Genomic DNA, 22,247 nt, shown 5'->3' with positions numbered 1-22,247 from the left:
TCACCATCATCATCACCATTATCACCACAATCACTATCATCACCATCACCATCATCATCACCATTATCACCACAATCACCATCATCATCATCACCATCGTCACCATCATCACCATTATCATCATCACCATCACATAACCACCATGACCATCATCATCATCATTATTCATTATTTCATTCAAGCCTCTCAGAGCCTGTGGGGCAGGTGGGGAGCTGGTGTTATCCAATGTACGTAACTTGGGAAAGGGATGGCCTTGGGAAGTTATGGGATGAGATGAGTGTCTTCTGGAGATATTTAGGGAGAAATTGTACCCCCCCCCACATACCAGTTTCCTTAACTCCTAGGTGAGAGCATGGCTTATCTCCCCACTACACTCAGAGAACAAGGCAGCCTGAGCATTTGCCTTCTGTCCTCTGGGGTCAGACCTTCCTTCACCAAAGACTATTCTGTTGGTGACAAGGCTCTGTGACAAACAGATAGTGTGATACAATCAGTGGGACATGCACAGATCCAGGAACTCAGACCAGAGACCCAGTGTTGTCCTCTTTGTCTGAATCTCTGTTATCTCCCCACCCAGCTCTCCAGTTGCTCCTGTCAACTCTTCTAACAAATTTACCCGAGATCGAACATTTCTCACTGTCCTCGTCCAAGTCTCCACCTCCATTGCCTAGACCAGCACTTCTCAAAATTTCATGTGCATTAGCATCACTCAGGGATCATGCTAAAATACAGGTTCTGACTCAGCAGGTCTCAGGTAGGGCCTGAGATTCTGCATTTCTAATGAGGTCTCAGGTGAGATGATGCTGGTCCTTGGATCACATTTGGGGTGGTTCAGGGCCTGTCTCCTGGCTTCCTCTCTTGCCCTTCAACCTTCCTCCTCAGTAGCATTGGTTTTAGCTCTTTATTTAGAAATGATTTCAAACTTGCAGCAAAGTTGTAAGAATAGTAAAAAGAACGTGCATATGCCCTCCCAAGACTCAGCAGGTATTCACAGCTCCCCGCTAGTGCCATCCTGCACTTACAGACCTCCTGCCATTTACCCTGAGTGCTCTAGTGGGTTTTACCTCAGGACAGGAATGGTCAAAAGCAGGGAATTTCAGCTGACCAGTCCTGACTTCTTATCTGCAATCTGCAGTCCAATCGCACCTGTCCAATAATGTTCTTTATAGCACCTTTTTTTTTCTGGCTCAGGATCCAATACAGAATCACACATGGTGTTTAGTTGTCAGGCCTCCTTAGTCTCCTTTAATCTGGAAGCTTCTTCAGCCTTTCTTAAGGACAGCACTTGAAAGCTCAGATCCAAGCCTGGCATTTCCCTGCCAGTCCTTGCCTGCAGACGTCTCTGCCTCTTCCCTTGTTCCCTGTCACTCTCTGGCTCCCACATGCACAGCTTGGGAAGCTCTTACACACCCTTCCCATGGCCAACTCCCCAGAGAGGCCTGAATCCTGGTGGCTGTCCCCCTCCCCACAACCATCTCCCATCCCTTGCTGGCACCCATCTCCATGGGGGGCCTCTGCTTTCAGGGGTGCTGTCGGTCTCCTTGCTGCAGCATAAGCTGCACAGATGCAGGAACCTTCTCCTGCACTCCTAGCCTCAGGCATTGACCAGGGCCAGGCACATGGGTGGCCTTCTACAAATGTTTTTTAGTGAACAGCATGGGATTTCTCTGAATTGACTTGCAGTGTGGCAGACCGAGACACGACTTGGACAGATGGGGAAAACTGAAGCACAGGGGAGCAGAGATGAGTGCCGAAGTGAGCTCCTTGTCCATGCCATCTCTGCAGAGAAGTGGGAAGGGCTTTCCGATGCCCCAGGGAGGGAGGATGAAGCTGGCAACACACCGTGAGGTGGGGTGGGCTCTGTAGGCGACCTGTCCTCTGTGATCTGGGTGTACAGGCCTGTGGCTGTGTGGCCAGTGGGGAGCCTTGCAGATCCTCCCAGCTGGGCACACCCGGGGTTTGCGAGTGTGGGGAAGTGGGGAGTCTCTTCCATCATGTCTGGAGTGAATTGGGCACAGCCATTGTGGAGAGCAAGGATGCTGGAAAAGGTGAACTATAAAGGTAACCTGCAATTTAGCTCATGATGCTGAAGGTCTCAGAGCCCAGCTATGCCCAGGGATGATCCCAGACTGTTCATGGACCCAGGAGGTGCAGAGGCCCTGGGGGACAATGGCCTCCTGGGCTGGCACAGCTTGGACCCTGGAGACTTACATCACATTATTGCCATGTCACTGGGGTAGGAAGATGATGGATGGTTCAGGAGGTGAAATCATCAGACCCTGCAGCAGCTTCCTGGGGCACCCAGGGAAAGTCTGGCTGCTCACTGTAGCTCTCAAGGTCCAAGGGGTCTGTCCCTTCTGGCTTGTCCTACCCTGCCTGGCACTCTCACCCCTGCTTCCATTCCTCCACTCCATACCCCTTTTTCCTCTCTCAAGCACACTCAACCCGTGCCCACCCCAGGCCCTTTGCACTTATCGTTCCCTCTGCCTGGAATGCTCTCCTTTCAGCTCCTTCTGTGGCTGTCATCCTCTCCCCAGGGGCTTCCCCTGACCATATTCTGGGAAGAATCCCTTCCCCACAACCACACCACTAACATCTCCTGCATGGCTCTTACTTTCAGAGAGCCTCTGCCTGCCCCCCACCCCCCGACTGTGGGGCCCGAGGCAGGGGGCTCCTTGGTCTCTTCTACCAGGTTGGGGATCAAGGTCTCCAGCTCCCACACAGTGCCCAGCCCACATCTGGCACTTGGTCAGGGTTGGCTGGGGTCACTCCTGGACTTGCCTGGTCTGCCAAAACTCAGGGGCCAGGCTGGATGCAGGGCTCTCGCCTGGTGACCCAGCCAGACCTGCAACTGACCCCCCAGCCTCTTCCTCTTCTTGCATGTGGCAACAGGAAGCCCCACTTGCCCGACCTCTGGGGCTGGTGAGAGAAGTAATTGGATTAATTAAAAGAAGCAGAAGCCCACAGAGAGGGCTGAGGGCACTGGGAAGAGAGGAGGGCTGTTCAGCTGGTCTATGGCATTCGCTGTAATTATGATTTCACCTCCCAAGCCATTGTTCTCCCATCCCGGCTTTCCTCTTCCTAGCCCAGGGCATCATCTTGGCCAATCGCCCAGGATGCAGGTCCCTGGTGCCCCAGTCTGCGGGGGAAGGTCACGCCTCTCCTTCCTTCCCACTCTCCCATTTCCTTTCTCCAGGGGCTGTTGGTCCAGGGCAGATGAGCATTTGCAAATGCCTCATGGAATGAAGCCCGGACCACAGTCACAAGCATGGCTTGGGCACTGGTGGGGGCCAGGTAGGTGGCAGAGGTTATGACCCCAGTGACCTCAGAGACACAGAGAGGTGGCCTGAGTTGCCCCATGTCACACAACTGATGGAGGGGCAGGGTCCAACTCAGCCTAACTCCAGGCCAGGACTCTGTCCTCTGTGTGGAATTGTCTTCAAAGACGCAAAGAGAAGTAAGTCCCAGTTGGTCTGTAAGGACCAGAGGGATGCGAGGGGGATTTATGGAACCCTGGACCATCTGAATATGTGCAGCTCAGACTCTGAACTGTGGGAGGTCATGGCCAGAGGTGGAGAATTCAGGGAAGGATGGAATTGCTGCATGAGGATGTTGCTCCAAAGGGGGCTGCCTTTCTGGAAGGTTCCACACTGGCTCACACAAATTCCCGCCCTGGGTAGCTTCTGGCAGGAGACAGCAGAGCCTGTTCCCAGAGCTCTGGCTGCTCCAGATGACTGGGGACCCCTGGCTTTGGCGGGCATAGTGAGGGTGACTAAGGCAGGCTTCCCTTCCTCGTGGCTGTGTGAGACAGGCAGTTCCTCCACCCCTGTGAGCCTCAGTTTGCTCACCTGTGAAGTGGGTATTGTTCTTGGTTGGTAGGGAGGACAAGACAAGACATGTCAAAGGAAACTTGGAGATACCTTGGGAACCCTGGAGCTGGCGATGTCCTGAGACCAGGGTGTCTGCTTGGCAAAGCTGGCAGGTGGTGATTCTAGCCTGGGGGAGGCTCAGGGGCTGCTGGACTCCACGCCCAGCTGGTCCATGGGATTTCATGCACAAGCAGGCACATCCAAGGCCTGGGTTGGGACAGAGGGATGATACTCTAAGGCTTGCTGCCAACAGATGGGTGGGCTGTGCCAGGGTAGGCAGGGGAACTGGCCCCAGTGTGGTCCCCAGGCAACCTGGCTGAGGTGGGGAGAATGAGGCCCCCGAATCCTCCTCTCCAAAGGCAAGTCCTTCCACAACAAAGCCCACCCCTCTGAGCCAGACGACTTGGTGGCTTTTTCCTTGGGCTCGTAGACCAGCCCTGAGCAGGATGGATGGTCATAGCCACCACCAGTGTTTACTCTCTCCTCTACGTCCTTATTCCAGTTAGTCTGCTCCTACCCTGCCCCTCTGAATATGTGGCAACAGAAGGGCCAGAAATCCATGGGGAAAACAACGGTTGTTTTAGAGATGCTGTTGGGGAAACTGGATCTTATATGAAAAAAAGTAGAACTGTGACCCGCCTAACACCACACATAAGGTGGACGCCAGGTGAATCGGAGACCTGAATGTAAAAGGACAAACCCAACATTAGCATAAAAGAACATTCAGGATAAAACCACCAAGTCGTCTGGCTCAGAGGGGTGGGCTTTGTTGTGGAAGGACTTGCCTTTGGAGAGGAGGATTCGGGGGCCTCATTCTCCCCACCTCAGCCAGGTTGCCTGGGGACCACACTGGGGCCAGTTCCCCTGCCTACCCTGGCACAGCCCACCTATCTGTTGGCAGCAAGCCTTAGAGTATCATCCCTCTGTCCCAACCCGGGCCTTGGATGTGCCTGGCTTGTGCATGAAATCCCATGGACCAGCTGGGCGTGGAGTCCAGCAGCCCCTGAGCCTCCCTCAGGCCAGAATCACCACCCGCCAGCTGCCATTCGTTGTTGGATGTGTCTCCTTTTGTTGTTAGTGTTCCTGCAAACTGTGGCTTTGTGTATGCGGGTGTTTTATTTTACAGAAATGATAGATGTGTTATAGATCTCATTGTTTCTACCCTTTTCTCACGCAACGCCGTGTCTTAAAACACAGCCCTGTTGCCATGTGTACGTCTGGTCTGTTGCTTCTTGATACTTCACGGCTATCCATGGGCGCACCTCCCAGAGATGGACGGCCAGGGGGTCTCCAGGGGCCCACGCCCTGGACGGGTCTCTGATGAACATTCTCAGACATGTCCACCTCTGGAAATTAGTGTGCATTTCTTTGGCATATAGGTTCAGAACTCAGAATTGCTGAAATGCCAGAAAGTCTACCGGATTCTATGTCCCCCTGGTCAGGGCACAAGGGCTCCTAGATCCCTGCATGCCCTTTAAACCCTTGGCACTAACTGCCTTTTACATTATTGTCAGTTACTGTTTTCATCTGCATATCTCCTAGTATTAATGAATTTTAACATCTCTTCATATGCTTATCAGCTTTTTGAGATTCCTTGTTTGTAAATTTGCCTGTTCATATCTTTTGTCCATTTTCCCATTGGGATTTCTCTCTATATATATTTTTGTTGTTGTTGTTGTTGATTTGTCAGAGTTCCTTGTATAATCTTCTTATTAATCTCCTGTTGGTTTTAGACATTGTAGATATCTTTTTCCAATCTATCATTGTTCTGTTAACTTTGCCCGTGGCATCCTTTGTCAAAGAGAAATTCCCAGTTTTGATATAATCAAATTAATCAGGTTTTGCTTTATGGTTTGTACTCTTGGAATTTGTTTAATAAATCAGTCCCAACCCCCAGATCACAAAGAAATTATCCTGAATGTTCTTCTATGCTAACATTTGGTTTACATTCAAGTCTCCGATTCACCTGGAGTCCACCTTACGTGTGGTGTGAGGCAGATCACAGTTCTACTTTTTTTCATATAAGATCCAGTTTCTCCAACACCACCTATAAAACAACGCTTGTTTTCCCCGTGGATTTCTGGCCCTTCTGTTGCCACATATTCAGAGGGGCAGGCTAGGTGCAGACTAAGTGGAATAAGGACGTAGAGGAGAGAGTAAACACTGGTGGTGATGTTCTTAGTGAAATGAATTCATTAGGTATGTTCCAGTATTGATTGCTCCTGTGAAAGACATCTTTCTTTTTTCATGTTTTTTAAAATTTATTTTTAATTGACAAATGATAATCGTATATATTTATGGGGTACAAGGTGATATTTCGATCTATGAATACATTGTAGATGCAATCAAGATAATTAACCTATTCATCACCTCAACAACTTATTTTGTGGTGAGAATGTTAAAAATCTGTTCTCTCAGCCATCTTGAAATATACAACGTACTATTACTAACTGTGGTCACCACGCAGTGCGATAGATCACTAAAACTTATTCCTGTGGTCTAACTGAAACTTTGTACCCTTTTATCAACATCTTCTCCCTCCCCATCCCTCCCCCTCAACCCCAGCCTCTGGCAAGCACTTTTCTGCTCTGTTTTTATGACATTAAATTTTTTCAATTCCACATATAAGGGAGATAATGCAGTATCTGTCTTTCTGTGCCCGGCTCATTTCACTTAGCATAATGTGCCCCAGTTCCATTCATGCTGTTGCAAATGAAAGAGTTTCTCATTTTTAAGGCTGAATAGTATTCCATTGCGTACATACACCACATCTTCTGAATCCATTCATCTACTGACGGACACTTAGGTTGCTTTCATATCTTGGCTACTGTGAACAATGCTGCAATGAACATGGGAGTGCAGACATCTCTTTGACATACTTACTGACTTCAATTCATTTGGATATATTACCAGAAGAGGGATTGCTGGATCATGTGGCAATCCTACCTTTAGTATTTTGAAGAACCTCCATACTATTTTTTATAATGGCTCTACTAATTTATATCCCCATCAACAATGGACAACGGTTCCCTTTTCTCCACATTTTTGCCAACATTTACCTTTTTGTCATTTTGGTAATAGATGTTCGAACAGGTGTGAGGTAATATCTCATCGTGGTCTTAATATACATCTCCCTGATGACAGTGATGCTGAACATTCTTTCCTATATCTGCTGGCCATTCATATCTCTTCTTTTGAGAAACCTCTGATCAGATCCTTTGCCCATTTTAAAATCGGGTTATTTGCTTCTTGCTATCGAGTTGTTTGATCCTTACATATTTTGGACGTTACCCCCTTACCAGATGTATGGTTTGCAAATATTTTCTCTCGACCTGTGGGCTGCCTCTTCTGTCGCTTCCCTTGCTGTGCAGGAGCTTCTGAATTTGACACAGTCCCGTTTGTCCATTTTTGCTGTTGTTGCCTGTGCTTCTGGAGTCCTGTCCAACAAATAATTGCCTGGGCCAATGTCATGGTGCTTTTCCCTTATGTTTTCTTTTCACGGTTTTACAGTTTCAGGTCTTACATTTAAGTCTTTTATCCATTTTGAGTTGATTTTTTATATATGGTGTGAGATAAGGGTCCAATTTCATTGAAAAATATCTTTCTTAAAATTTTGTTTTCTGGTTGGTTACTAGTGTGTAAAGAAATGCATTTGACTTTTGTCAGTTGATCTTATTTCTGGCATTTCTGCTGATCTCCGTTATTAGTTCTGGAGGTTGGAATGCTGTTCTGTGCCTGGCACTGTGCTGGGTCCTTTACAGATTACCTCCCCCACCCTGAGCCTCACTGCTGGTGACACAAGCACATGCAAGGGAGCTGCCTATACCAGCGGGAATACTTCCAGATAAGGAGAAGGAAATTCTTGTTACTGAGTGCACTCAAGCTGGAGTCACTTTGTGCAGAAAACCTTAGACCCAATTGTTGTGCAGAGAAACGAGGAGGTGGGAATGTCTGCTCAGCTGGAAAGGGCTGGAGGCTACCTGGACAAACCCTCACTTAATTTAACCTGTTTCACAAATGATCCCTCTACCCCCATCACAAAGAGATTACCCTGCACATTCTTCCAGTCTCACATGCAGATCTTCCTTTCACATTTACATAAGTGCTCAGTTGACCCAGAGCTCACCTCTGTGCAGTGTTAAGCAGGTACACAATTTTATTCTTTTTTCTATAGGGAGATGTTTTTCCCTACATCATGTATGAAACTTGGGGTCCCAATTTTGTTTCCCCACCTCACCCAGGTGAGGGTTTGTGGCTGAGATGTTTCACCTGTGCATGGAGCCTTTCCCCAAACAGACTGTCAGCTCCAAGGCAGGAATCGTGTCTCATTTGTTCACCACTGGAGACTGGAAGCCCCACAGGGCAGCACTCTGGTCTGTACTGTCTACATCACATCTCACTGCCTTCCTCGGCACCCGGCAGGCAGCCCTGGCATAGAACTGGTGCTTTGTGAATGCTTGGCTAGCAGATAAGTGGATCAGCATATGCAGGAATGAAGGGGTGAGTGGAAACCCCACACCTGGTGCAATGCATGTCTCTACAAGAACGTATTGCCTGCCCTCTGGAGCCACAGTCTGCCCAGGTGCAATTGGTGACTTGTCTCTCTGCTCCTTCCTGGGGTCATAGTGAGGATCAGTTGTAGTTACAAGGGTGAAGGGGCCATGGGAAGTACAAAGTGCATGATGGTGTTTGGGGGCTCCAGTCCTTTCTTGGAGCCATGTACTATCTCTCACCTGGTGGTACCTACAGGGCTCCCTGTAGATCTGCTATACATAATTGCGACACCCAGATGGTGTTTGGGGGCTCCAGTCCTTTCTTGGAGCCATGTACTATCTCTCACCTGGTGGTACCTGCAGGGCTCCCTGTAGATCTGCTATACATAATTGCGACACCCAGAGGGGAGAGCATCAGCCCTATAAGCACTTTTGCAACAGCTGTAGGCACAAGGAAACTCGGTGAAGAAAGTGACAAAGCACAAGAGAGAGGCCACATAAAAAGCAGAACCAAATTCAAGGTCTGATTTGTATTGGGAAAGAAAAAAATCTTACATTTTTTGTGGCTATAGGGGGAACAACCCTGGGAAGAACAGAACTTGGGTACAACTCAATTGACAAGGACACTTCAATCACACCCTCCACATTCCAAGGCCAAGTCATTGATTCCTGCTCACCCCAAAACCACCTCCTCAAAAAATTTTAGTTGCCTGTAGGATGAAAAAACCATCTCTAGGTCTCCGGGCTGACATAAGTGAGAACGTGTAGCCTGGTGACTGCCCCAAACTGCCTAGAAGGGCTGGACAATCCTCCTGTTCTCTTCTCTCCAGCAGGATGGCCCAGCAGAGGCCGGCACAACCCAGCTGTCTGAGACTCAGCCCTCAACAGGAGAAAAGCTCATGGGGAAGCAGCCATTCACTTAGCAAAAAGGTTCCTGGAGGACGTACTGACATTAAATCACAGCAGGAAAATGATGAGCTGCGGCTGAGGATGCAGGAGCACAGCCAACTGAGAGAGGGCCACGGAGACCACTGCGTGCATGGCTGTCCCCAGGTCGTGGGAACGCCCCTTCTCAAAAATGGAAACCAAATCAGGAAACTTGCAGCGAGTCTCCACCCATCCATTGATCCATATGTCCACCCACCCACCCATCCATCCACCCATCCTACATTTATCCATACATCCACATGTTCGCCCATCTCCTCACCCTCCTGCCTGTCCATCCATCCATCCTTCCACATGCTCATCCATCCTTTCATTCATTCTTTCACCTATCTACTTATCTATTCATCCACTTGTCTATCTACTCATCTGCTGGGTTTTAGCTCCTCCAGAAACAGACCCTGTGAGATGAGGGTTTGAGTGCAAGTAATTCAACTGGGATGTGATCCCAGGAAACACAAGGAGGGGAGTGGAGAGGTGAGACAGGGAAGGGGAGGAAGCTACTAAAGGGTACCTTTTAATGCCAGTTACAATTATGGGAATCCAGGGCTTGATCTAACTGGGGAACAGTGCAAGGGCCTCGGAGTCATACTAACCAAGGGGTGAGGAATCTGGGGTATTCATCTATCAGCTCCCCAACTATCCTGGCTTAAGGGCTGCTCTCAGGGACAGTAATTCTCTGCCATGTCCAATTTATCCTGCACTTGGACTAACAATCCAGGAAAACATCCACAGGCAGAGAGCCCCAGGTGGTTTTGCAGACCCATTTCTGGGCATTTCCTTACAGAAACTCCACCCATGGAAGAGGCATTACAGCCTAACTATCCAGAAGGAAGTTGTTAGGGTGAAACTGTCCAGGTGGATCCTGGCACTCCCGTGTACCAGCAAGGTGACCTTGGGCAGCTCATGTCTTCTTTCTGGGCCTTGGTTTCCCCAACCATGAATTGCAGCCAGTCTTCATAACTGACTCTTGGGGTTGCTTGTGAGGAAATGGTGAGATAGCTCGTTTGAGGCACTGTGGTGCGTGTGTGCAGTGACTGTCTACACAAATGGTGAGGGCCTCCCTGGCCCCTTAGTGAAGTTAAAGGGTGTAGTGGATTGAATTATGTCCCCCAAAAACTCATTGAAGCTTAAATTGTGTCCCCCAAGTTTTATGTATTAGAAACTTAGCCCCCCCTGTGACTGTTAAGAGGGTGGAAAATCCTATTGTGGTAATTGAAAGGTAGAGCCTTGAAAAGGTGATTGGATCGTGGGACCATGCAGTAGTGAATGGATGAAAAATGGTGGTCAGGGGCGTGGTTCTCAGGACTTTAAAAGGAGAGGAGAGTCCGTCTGTCTCTCTCTCCCTGTTCTCTCTACTTCCACCATCTTCCAATGTGAGACTCCGGGTCACTGTTGCCACCACCAGATGGACTTTGGACTTCCCAACCTCAGAAACTGTAAGTAATAAATTTCATTTTCTTTATAAATTTCCCAGTTCCAAGTATTTTGTTATAAGCAACAGAAACGGACTAATACAGAAAATTGGTACCAGAGAGTTGAGGTGTTGCTCATAACTAATACTTGAAGATGTGGAAGCAGCTTTGGAACTGGGTGTTGAGGAGAGGCTGGAGGAATTTGGAGGAATAGGCTAGAAAAAGCCTAGATGCTGGTGAAAGCTTAGAAGACAAGAAAACCAGGGAAAGTTTGGAATGTTTTAGAGATAGGTTAAAGGTGGTGACCAGAATGCTGATAGACATATGTACCACCTTGCTGGTACATATGGACTGTAAAGGCCATTCTGAGAAGGTCTGGAGCTGAAGACCAGGAAAGCCATAGGAGTAGAGCTGCCTGAGGATTTGGGGACCCAACTCCCACACCAGAGTACAGAGAACATCGAACATGGAGCCAAGGTAACTGATTTGCCAGCTTTGAGATATAATGCCTGCCCTTCTGGGTTTTGGACTTGTTCGGGACCTGTTACCCCTTTCTTTTGGCCCGTTTCTCCCTTTTGGAATGGGAATATATACCCTGTGTTTGTCTCACCATTGTATCTTGGAAATAGATAACTTGTATTGATTTCACAGATGGGACTTTGAACTTTGGGCTTTTGAGCTGAAACTAGTTAACACTTTGGGGATGAAATGAATGTATGATGGAGTTTGGATGTGTTGTCCCCTCCAAAACTCATGTGGAAATTTGATCCCCAATGTGGCAGCGTTGGAAACTGATTGAGTCATGGGGTGGATCCCTCATGAATGGATTATACTCTCCCTGGGGGAGGGGGGGTTAATGAGTACGTTCTCGCTCTGTTAGTTCCCACGAGAGCTGATTGTTTAAAGGACCCTAGCACTTCCTCTTTCTCTCTCTCTCTGGCTTCCTCTCGCCTGTGATCTGCTTGTACCTGTTGGCTCCCTGCTGTTTTCTGCCATGAGCAGAAGTAGCCTGAGGCCTGCACCAGGTGCAGCTGTCCCAGAATCATAAGCCAAATAAACCTCTGTTCTTTATAAATCACCTGGTCTCAGGTATTCTGTTATAGCAACACAAACGGACTAATACAATGTATTTATATGTGAAAAGACATGAGTTTTGGGGGGCCAGGGGTGAAATGTATTGGATTGAATTATGTCCCCCCAAAACTCACTGAAGCTTAAATTGTGTCCCCCAAGTTTTATGTATTAGAGACTTAACCCCCACTGTGACTGTTAAGAGGGTGGGAACTCCTATTATGGTGATGGAAAGGTGGAGCCTTAAAGAGGTGATTGGATTGTAGGACTGTGCAGTAGTGAATGGATTAAAAATGGTTGTCCAGGGCATGGTTCTGAGGGCTTTAAAAGAAGAGGAGAGTCTGTCTCTCTCTCTCTGCCCTCTCTGCTTCCACCATCTTGCAACGTGAGACCCCTGAGTCACTGTTGCCACCACCAGATGGACTTTGGACTTCCCAGCCTCAGAAACTGTAAGCAATAAATTTCATTTTTCTTTATAAAATACCCAGTTCCAAGTATTTTGTTATAAGCAACATAAACAGACTAATATAAAGGGTAAGCCAGTAATTGTGGTCACTTTTGCAGAGGGGAATGAAAGAGGAACTTGGCAGTTCATTTATTCATTTCTGTATTCATTCAACAAATGCTGAGACTGACTGTTGCCAGGTCCTGTCCTAGATGTTGAGCTCAGGTGGAAACTCGGGTCTGCAAAGGGGCTACATTCTTTCCTTGCTGTCTCCTCCCCTTTCTCAAATATTGAGCTCACTCATTCATTCATTCCTTGGACATCACTCATTTATTCCTTGGGCATCTGCCACTTTGCACTATGTTGAGGCACAGTGTGAGCTGACACCCTGCCCTGATCTCCTGGATTTATACTACAGGGAGTGAGACAAATAAATAGGCTAAAAATGTAAAATAATTACAGGTTGAGGTAAGTGCTTTGCAGGAAACAAACAAGCAAATGTGTGAGGGGATCCACCTTTAAAAAGCAGAGTCTGGAAAGGGGATGAGCCTGAAGCAGCTCTGAGGACATCTGTGGAAGGAATGTTCTATCAGTGGGAACAGCATGTGCAAAGGCCCTGAGGTGGGAAGGCACTTAGAACCCATGAGGAGCAGAGGGAGGGTCTGGCAGTTGTGAATGCACAGTCGAGGTTAGGGCATGTAGAATGTGTCATCTTGGGCTCCACAACACAGCCCCAGAGAGCCCCTCTCTCCATCTCCCCACTGCAAGGATCATCTCTCCTTGGGAGCCTGGTTCAAAGGCTTCCCAAAACATTGTTAGCATTGCTAACAACAGGACACCACCAGGCCGCCAATGCAGGAAGGTGGGGACAGGTGCCAGTTACCGAGTGGAGATAGTTAAATCATGAGCTTACATGTCCCCTCAGGATCAGGCATGCTTTTTCTCTCCCATTGTAGGTCTGTTGCCTGCAAGGTAGAGAGGCAAGTGGTTTGCCCCCTGGAGAGAGAAGAGAAAGCAAAATAATCTTCATCACAGAAGAGCAAAAGAATTGTGAGCATCAAGGAGCCAGTCCATAGGCCTTGAATTGACTTCCTTATCTGCAGGAAAGTGCTGTCAGTCACCAGGGCTGGGGTATGGCCTCAGGACCGCCCTGCACTGAGAAGCCTTGCCCCGACCACTGCTGGCTGCTCTGGGAACAACTTGGCTCCCATGGTCTGGACTCTCTTGATGGTTGCCACAGCTAGCATCTTGAGAGGCATGGTGGACACCGGCTAAGGGCTTTGTGAGTATGGTCTTGTTTGCACCAAATTCTCCACAACACAAGTTAGCCCATTTTATGGGTGAAGAAGCTGAGGCTCAGAAAAATGAAGGGATTTCTCTAAGTCACAGAGTAAGTACTAAAGCCAATAGGCAAACTCTCATTTTGCCAGCATCAGAACCAGGCAGGCTTTGTCTTTCTCTATAATTCTACCTTGTGTTCCTCTAAAAAAGGCAGGAGTACTGGGCTCTGGATTGGGTGAGATGCTGAGCCCAGCATGGACCAGCCCCATCATGGATTACACCCTGCTCCTGCCAACTTCCTCTGTGGGTCCCTGGGAGCAATTCTGCTGAGAAGTAAGACTGGGGAGTCTCTCAGAGCATGACTTGTGTGGGTGGGACTTCAGGAAAGGCTTGATCAAGCCTCCAGAGTCTGGCTCCTCACCCTCCTTGGGCTTTTCTTCCGGTTCCTCCACTGGCCTGAAGGACAGTCCTCAAAGTCTGCTGTTTCATATTCAGGGTCACATCAGGAATGCTGATGGTGTGATGGAATATAAGTAGGATTCAGAGTCCTACTGTATTTGAACCAGACCCAGGTTCAAATTCTGTCTGCTACTTCCTGGCTTTAGGGACATTACTTCCCTTCTCCTACCGTCGGTTTCCAGATCTTTGAAATGGGGTTCACATCAGCCCCAGGGTGTTGTGAAAATGCAGTGGGTGATCTGGTAGGACGTTTGCACAGGGCCTGGTAAGGTGGTGGGTCCCAACCGATGGAAGCTGTTGTGACTGTACCTCACACCGACCTGGCCAGGAACAGAAGCAGCTTCTGCTGTGGCCAACTCTACGCAGACAGGAATGGAGGCCTTTCCTATGGAGCCACCCCTACACCAGGATGGGCTACAGAATTTGTGGGGCCCAGCACAAAATGAAACCATGGAGACCTTACCTTGTTCAGAAATGGTTAAGATTGTAAGACAGCGACAGCAGAGCATCAAGACAAGGGCAGGACCATTCTGAGCTCAGGGCCCTGGGGCCGCACCTGGTGAGGCCAGATCCACCTACACAGCGGGGAGGCGAGGCCACTGTGGACATGGCCATGCTGTGCCTTCTTTGCTGAAGTTTCTGTTCAGATAGGACCATTCTGAGCTCAGGGCCCTGGGGCCGCACCTGGTGAGGCCAGATCCACCTACACAGGGGGGAGGCGAGACCACTGTGGACATGGCCATGCTGTGCCTTCTTTGCTGAAGTTTCTGTTCAGAAATTTCACCCATTTTTACTGATTGGTTGTCTATCTTTTTCTTATTGATTTTTCAGGATTTCTTTCTAGGTATTCTAATTGAGTCCTTTGACAGTGGGTTTTTTTTTTTTTTTTTTTTAACCTATTTCAACTTTGCTGTTGTCTTTTAAGTACAGCCTCAAAAAGGATGGGCAGGGCTGGCCCGGTGGCGCACTGCTACAGTGCGCCGCTTGGGAGCGCAGCGGCGCTCCCGCCGAGGGTTCGGATCCCAACAGATCGGTTCCCGCTCACTGGCTGAGCGAGGTGTGGGCGCGACACCAAGGGCTGCGATCCCATTGCTGGTCCCGGTCCGGTACGGGCACGACACTGAGGGTTGCGATCCGTTGCCGGACACGAAAAAAGACAAAAAGGAGAAAAAAAAAAATATGGGCAAAAGTAACGGCCAGTGGGAAATTGTGACAAGAGGGTTTTAGGATTTTTCAAGTCAGAAAAAGTAGCAGCACAAGGAGGTGTGGAAAAGAGGCATTTCCATGCCCCTTCTGTTTGACCCCACTGTTCCCTCTGCCTGCAGTGCCACCCCATCCCCTTGTCCCATGGTCACAACCCAGCGCGTGGTGGGGCCAGGCTGTGGCCCAGGAGCCTGCGGGCTTGAACGTTTCTCTGCGATACCAACACCAAGTCCACCCGCTCAGTGCGCGCCCCGCTCACATGGTGGCGGCCCTGGGCGAGTGCTCAGCAGAGATTCTGCCTCACTGGGTTCCACACCCGTGGGCAGAAAGTGACTTACCCCATGTCCCACAGTTAGTTCCAGAATCTGTGACTCATCCCTGTCCCTGGGAGTGGCGTGAGCCTCTGTGACTTCACTCTGCTCCCTCTCCTTACTCCCACCAGATCTGACCCTGGGAAAGGGGGAGTGGGGGGCCAGGGTTTGAGTCACACCTGGGCCTTCTGAGATGAGACTCAAAGATTTGAGGAAGGGCACCTGGGGGAACAGGGCATCAGGCCACCTGTGACCCCCTGCCCAGGTTAAGGTCTCTGGACCCACATGCATGATTCAGCCCATTTCTACTTTTATTGGAGATGTGACCTTAAGCAGATAACCTGGGGCTCAGTTTCCTCGTCTGTAAATTGGGGTCACCATTGCTCCTCCTGTCCCCAGAGCAAGGGCGCTTGGAATGAGCACCCATGCCCTTTAATGAGCGGGGACCAAGGCTCTCACTCAAGGAGTGCAGGTAGGTGTCCAGGTGGGGACCGTGCAGGGCTCTCCAGGCTAATGTTCTGCCATCGTGATCATCTTGGGATATGGGATAATTTTGTTGTTGAAGTCTGCAGGGCTGGGGAGCCTGTGTGTGGGCAGTGTGAGTGGACACCCCCGTTCCCTGCCACCCCAGTCACATCATGGAGAGCTGTCACGATGCCCACAAGCGCTGAGATCCCTGGGCCCACGACGCAGGCATTCAGTGAGACCCACGTGTGTGCAAGGTGACTGGTGGTGTCTGTGACTCAGGGGGGCACTGACAGCCGAGAGGCCACGCTGCCCACTGGAACCAGAACCTGCTTCACACACGACAGAAGGCAGTGAGGCTCTGAAACACGGACAGACCAGGGACCCGCCCCACCCTTCCTTTCATCACGTCCCTGGGTCAGCCAGCCACATATGCTGACACGGTGGCTGGCCCTTCCTTGCTCCGCAGGAGGCCAAGGGTGGAGGGTTGTAGCATGTGCAAGTGTCGAGGACTGACGTCCACACAGCTGGGCCGGGGGCAGGCAGTGTTTCCACCACCTGGTGAGAACAAATAGGTGCACGTCTGAGCTACGAAACACATGTTGTGTCATTTTGGTGACTCTGGCCACACATTAAATGCTCCTATGTTTGTATTTAAAACTAACATTGCCTATTATAAAGAAAACTGATAAAATTCACGGCAACAATTTAAATTTTTTTCTTAACGTAGGATGACTGAACAGCAAATAAAAAACACCATGACAAGTCGAGAGAGAGAGACTGCAGAAAAAAGTACTTTTAATGGCACTTCTTTCCTGCTCTTTGAACAAGGGACCCAACCTTTTCATTTTGCACTGATCTCCACCAGTCATGTAGCTGCCTTGCTTGCAGGGGATGAGCAGGCCCCTAGCTCTTTCATCTGTTTGTGACCAGGACCCTGGCCTGTCTGCTGTTGGGACCTGGACATCGGACCGAGGACGGTGACAGGATGGAACGATGAGAAGAGCCAGCACTGGCCACCTGCCCCAGTGCCGTGCTATGTGCTTTGTCTGAATCACTTCGTTTAATACTCCCCACAATGCTAGGAGGTGACCACTGCTGTCATCCCCGACTTACAGATGAAGAAACTGAGGCTCAAGAGGTGAAACGACTCATGCAAGCTGGACAGTGACCAGCTGACCTTGAGGTCCAGATCCTTTTCTCTAAACCCCATGCTCTTCCCACCACACGATTGTGCTGTTTTGCAAATACGCAGTCATCTCAGGTGGGCTCTCTGCTCTGCAATATCTGTTTCCTCTCAACCTTTGAATCTAAAAGTCCCTGAAATTCCCTCACTGGCCGTTTCCTTCCTTTCTCAAAGAAGCCTCCGCATAAAAGTTCAGAGGGAGACAGGATGGGGAGGAGGAACTGAAAACAGGCAGCGGATTCCTTATGTTCCATTTGTTGTTAGATGTTTCATTGTTTCCTGGTTTCAGACTGGTTTGGATCACGTAGCCTGGGGCATGCAGATCAGAGCAGACAGAGCCACCCCCCCAGATCTGGAGCATCAGTTTAAGTGTTAATTATATTTTCATATCTGCCTATAAATTCCTGTTTGGGAGAGCCCGGGTGTTCTTAAAATAAATATATTAAATATAAAATTGAAAACAGCTAGTGTTCCAGAATCAATTTTCACATCTTATAACTTTGAAGCTTAATTCATTTCTTCCTCTTGAGCTCGTGTGGTGACGGAGACGGCTTCACGCTTGCCGTGTAATTTCATGAGGAGTAAATCAGTTAGTAATCCACAGCATCTTCATGTCTCCCCACCCCTTGGAGCCCTTAAATAAAAGCAAGAAATGCCAAGTCTCCCAACTTTATTAAACCATGTGGGCAGACAGAGTGAAAGGAAGATGTGTTATTTTGTGAACTGGAGAGACAACTGCAAAGAATTCAACCTATAATTGTGAGGATAATATCCCCCATTACTTGAGCAGTGGTTGTCTGCCAGGCGGGGAGGAACATGGGTGCTGAGCTTGCACGTGTCAGAAGTGTGACACTAAAGAGTTAGGTGGCAGAGAAACACGCCTTAGCTGCCATGTTCCTTAGAATAGGTTTTCTTTAAATATGCATATATATTTATTTAAATTGAGATATAACATACATGGAGTGCACAAGTCTTACAAAATGTGCTACTCAATGCATTTTTACACGTATGCATGCCTGTCTAACTCCCACCATAATCAAGATATGGAGCCTTTTCAGCACTCACGATTCTCTCATGCAACTCCCAGGCTGCACCTCCAGCGGAGGTCACCCCTGTTCTGCTCTCTATCACTGAAGATTAGTTTTTCTTGTTCTTGAACTTTATAGAAATGGAACCATACGGTATGTGACTTTTGATGCTTTTCTTTTGCTTGTCATTATGACTCTGGTTCATCCACGTTCTTGTGCAAAGCAGGAGTGTGTTCTTTTTCATTGCTACCTGGCATTCCATTGTACGACTGTGCCTCATGATTCATCCATTCTATTGTCGGTGGCTTTCTGAGTTGTTTCCAGTTTCTTGGCTATACAAATAATGTTGCCATCAGCATTAGAAGAGTCTTGTCTTCCTTGTACTAAAAACTGGCTTCCCACTCCCCACCATAGGCCCCAATGTCACATGCACACACGTGCATATTTGTGTCCTTACCAACACATTCTCACTGTTTTCTCCTTCTTAGTTCCGGCTGAATCAGGAGCCATGAGGGCAAACACCTTCTGTGCCTGACTGGGAGGCTCTGGTCTCTTTCTGTCAGGAAGCAAGTTCACCACTTCTAAACCACTGACTTATTTTGCAGTTCCTCTGAAGTCTGTGAGTTCCCAGGAGATTCCGTTTCCCCTCCTGGTTCCTGGCAGCGTGTTGCCTTTATTCTGAGTTAACTACTAGACCTAATTAAACAGCACCATCTCCTTGGAGTGGCTGATTTTCTTCCAGTCTGAATACAAATTAAACTCCCATGCTGTTAACATTCAGGTCAGTTTATCAGAATCAACCTCTTTTAAACTCAAAGGCCAAAGTGATTTCAAAGTCAATCCTGCACCTCCTGTCTCCTGGGGAGGGCCTGGCGTGAGTATTTTGAGCTGACTCCACCTGCTCACAGCCGAGGCGGGTGGTGCGGGCTGGCACAGGTTGCACGGCTGGGGCTGCTTTGGAGGGTCTTTGGTGACTGGATGTTATGGGACTCATCTGCTTGCTAATTACTCACTCCCTCCTTTCAAAATCCTCAAAATCTAGTCAATTCCTTGAGCAAATATTGATCCAGTGCCTTCTACGTGCTGGGTCTCCTGCTGGCCCTGGGGATGCTGAAGAACATGGGCCCAGAGTGGCATCTGCCTTTGTGGGATGCACACCCATGGGGAGACAAATACAAAGCAGTATGCATCCAGGGGTGTGTCACTGCCGGGTCGGGACACAATGAAAGGGCAGAGTGGGTCCTAATTCAGATAGGGGCTGGGGGAGCAACTGAGAAATGCCACACAGAAGTCCCATCCCTCCTCTGTAGAATGACACAACTGTTCACAAATTCCTCGAGGGACCAGAGGGTGAAACTCTGCCACAGGGCCAGTGTCTGAGAGCCTGAGCTTGACTGTCCAGTCTATCCAGCACAGGTCATTCTGTCCTTCCTTGTCAAGTGGGCAGTGGGATGCCCATTGCATGGCATCGAAGAGGGAGCTGTCCAGAGTCTGTGCCACAAAGATGCTGCCTACCCTCTCAGGACTCCAGTATTATTTAGTCATTTGTGGTAGGGGTTAGATGAGATAAGTAGCTATACTCATCTCTCTCTCTCTAACTCTATCTGTGATGTCTACATGAAAAAAGTCACCAAGTTTCAGGGCTAAGGAGAAGCTACACTTTACTTTGACCTAGAAAAGTTGTTTTCCTATTTTTAAAGCACCAGCCATTGCAACTAGTTTCTTGCACATAGCTGTCATGGCTGGAGGCTTGGTTTACTTTCCATTTGGAGGAGAGCATTTTCTATTTGCTCTGTAGGCCTGTGACCCCCTCCTCAGGCTCTCCTCTCTGCTCTGCCCTCTGTGACATGGTCTGGTTTTATCCCTGCATATGTGAGCCCCAGCTGTTTACATGGGGCAAAAGTTCCTGTTCAAATCCAGCCAATGAATAAATCTACCCACAGCAGAGAGCTGAAGGGGTGAAGAAATAAACCCGTGTGTGTGAGAGTGTGCACATGAGTGTGAGTACGTGTGAGTGTGTGAGAGTGTATTAGTGCGTGTGTGCATGTGAGCGTGTGACTGTGTGAGAGCACTTGTGAGCATGGTGTGACTATGTGACCGTGTGTGGGTTTGGGTGTGCAAGTGTGTGAATGAGTATGGGGAGGGTCTGACAACTGCACGGGGGCAGGTGTGCTAAATCAGAAAAACAGAGAAGAAAAGAAGGCGGGGCTGATTTTATAGTTTTATTTCAGAACAGAAGCCACTTTATTGTTTCTAGATATGAAAATAATGCACACTTGTTGTCAAAAAAAATCAGATAGTTAAAAAAGCCATAAGAAAGAAAATTAAAATTCGTAGCTATTTCATTAACTGGAAACCATCTCCAGTATAATTTTAGTAAATGTCTTCCCAGAATTATTGTATGGTAGAAAAATTTTGAGTAAGGAATGTATTCACGTGTTCTCAAAGCCACACAATACAAAAGGTGCATGGTAAAGTCTTGTCCCACCTGTGTCCCATCTGCCCAGCTCCTTGCACCCAACAGCACCGTGTGTGGGTTTGGGTGTGCAAGTGTGTGAATGAGTATGGGGAGGGTCTGACAACTGCACGGGGGCAGGTGTGCTAAATCAGAAAAACAGAGAAGAAAAGAAGGCGGGGCTGATTTTATAGTTTTATTTCAGAACAGAAGCCACTTTATTGTTTCTAGATATGAAAATAATGCACACTTGTTGTCAAAAAAAATCAGATAGTTAAAAAAGCCATAAGAAAGAAAATTAAAATTCGTAGCTATTTCATTAACTGGAAACCATCTCCAGTATAATTTTAGTAAATGTCTTCCCAGAATTATTGTATGGTAGAAAAATTTTGAGTAAGGAATGTATTCACGTGTTCCCAAAGCCACACAATACAAAAGGTGCATGGTAAAGTCTTGTCCCACCTGTGTCCCATCTGCCCAGCTCCTTGCACCCAACAGACAACGTCCTTTATTAATTCTCAGTGGCAAGGATCTCTATATAGTTATGGGCCATTACTATATTTTTTTAATCCTCTGTTTTATACATAAAGTCATAATATTTCACATATTTTTCTACACCTTGCTGTTTGTAACAATACATGTTAGAGATTTTCCCACATCAATACTTAAGAGTTTCCCCTTTTAAAAAATAATTGCGTGGTATTCCATCGTATGGATGTACCACGACTTAACTAATCTTCCTAATACTTTTTTTACACATGCAAAAATACACCCACACACATAGTTTTAAACAATGGTAGGTTATCTTACAGATACAATTTTGTTAACTGCTTCATTTTGCATTAACGACCTACAGCAAGCATCTTTTTATGTCAGTCAATATTCCTTGACATCTCCATTTTTAATGATTTCTCATCATTCCACTGTTTGGATTTCAATTTATTTTACCGTTTCACTACTGATGGGCATTTAGATAGACTTTGCTTTTTACTCTTACAAATGGGGCCAGGGACAAACTTCTTTGTCCATTTTTATGCACTGTCTCGTTGGTTCGGTAAGATGGATTCCCAGAAACAGAGTTCATCGCATTAAAAGGCAGCGTGCCTTTAGCGCTTTTGGGCAGCATTTGCAAGTGCACTCCAGAAAAGCTGTGCCAGGCTACAGCCCCCAAGAACAGATGACTCTTTCCCATCTTTGCTGATTGAACCAATGAACAATGGTACAATTATTTCAGGGAACATAACCCTACGTTTGGCTTCTCGAGTAGAAACCAAGGTACTGAAAAAGGGACGGACAGGTCCTAGGGGGCCTGGCCCTGCTGGGCCCTGTGAAACTTGTTCCCCTGGAGTATTGAATTCGGGTCAATGTTTTGGTTGGGGTGAGACCAGGGCAAACATTGGCCTTGTGTCTTGGAAGATCATTCTCTGTGCTTTCTGAGTTTATTCGATTGGGCTCTTTTGCTTAGAGCTGAGTGTATTCCAGTTCACTGCCTTCTTTTTTTTTTTTGTCTTTTGTCTTTTTTCCATGTCCGGCAACGGATCGCAACCCTCAGTGTTGCCCCCGTACCGGACCGGGGACCGGCAACGGGATCACAAGCCCTGGTGTTGCAACCGCGCCCCGCTCC

This window comes from Galeopterus variegatus, unplaced genomic scaffold, assembly GCF_000696425.1.
Source record: "Galeopterus variegatus unplaced genomic scaffold, G_variegatus-3.0.2 Scaffold906, whole genome shotgun sequence".
NCBI lineage: Eukaryota > Metazoa > Chordata > Mammalia > Dermoptera > Cynocephalidae > Galeopterus > Galeopterus variegatus.
Note: the sequence above shows the minus strand (reverse complement) of the source record.